Source organism: Triticum dicoccoides, chromosome 4A (assembly GCF_002162155.2).
Source record: "Triticum dicoccoides isolate Atlit2015 ecotype Zavitan chromosome 4A, WEW_v2.0, whole genome shotgun sequence".
NCBI classification, from domain to species: Eukaryota; Viridiplantae; Streptophyta; class Magnoliopsida; order Poales; family Poaceae; genus Triticum; species Triticum dicoccoides.
In genome coordinates this window covers 542,333,142-542,334,137 of record NC_041386.1, presented here as the reverse complement: position 1 = coordinate 542,334,137, position 996 = coordinate 542,333,142, and positions in this window count along the sequence as shown.

The following is a 996-nucleotide window of genomic DNA, read 5'->3' as shown; positions in this document are numbered from 1 at the left end:
CATCTAGATTAATTTAACTCAGTTACTTTTGAAATGTAAAAACTACCAACATGCTCACCGGGACCAAAAACTACTAACATGCAAATATGCAAGGGATGGACCTACCAAGAAAATCTAAACAATAAGGGAAACGGAAGATAAACAAATAATAGAATGATTAATTCACATCTAGATGTTTTTTAAGGATGTCACATCTAAGTTGTCTACCACATGATTATTAGCTTTAAGATTTGGATTTGTGCAAACGGTTGTCGTTTTCTTTGACGTAACTGTTGCTTTTTGTCGTCGCTAAGGCCCGTGTCGCACTAGTGTTCTTGGGCTGTTTGCCCGATCGGCCTTTCCCTTTTCTTGTACGGGATCTCAGTATGTGGGGCTTTTATTTTTTGTTATATTATATACGCTCGTGTGCTCTGTCATTTTTGTTTTTTTTGTCTGCACCTAGGCCTTTTTGTACGGGCAGAATTGAATGAGCTGGGCTGGGTTATTTTTTGCTTTCTTTTTTCTCCTTTATCTATTAAATTTATTTGTTTGTAATTCATGATTTTTAAAATTTTATTATTTTTGACGACACCAGTTTTCTGTCCAACCGTCCGATCTATTTGTGCTTTGATTTCACGCTCGAGCGATCGCACGCGTCGTGATCAATCCGTGTCCCGTCATATCGTCTTGTCAGGCTGGGAGGCCTACAACGAAGCGCGGCTATTTTTTTTTCTTTTGTTGGGCCTCTATCGCCTTGGTTTGATATGACTTTTTTTAGAATATGAGGAGTCTAGCCCCAGTGTACATTAGATTGATACGGCAGCCTACATCGAGTCTGTCACTCTCCTTTCGCCTGTTCCCCTCCCCGTGTTGTCCCGTTCCCCTCCCATGTTCTTCCATTATTCCGTTTGTTTTTGTTTTGAAGTCTAAAGAAGTACATCGACTCGCAACTAGAGAAGGAGGGGGGTGGTGTATGTGTGTTTGTCGATGGCCCTAGTTACAAGTCTACAATCGACT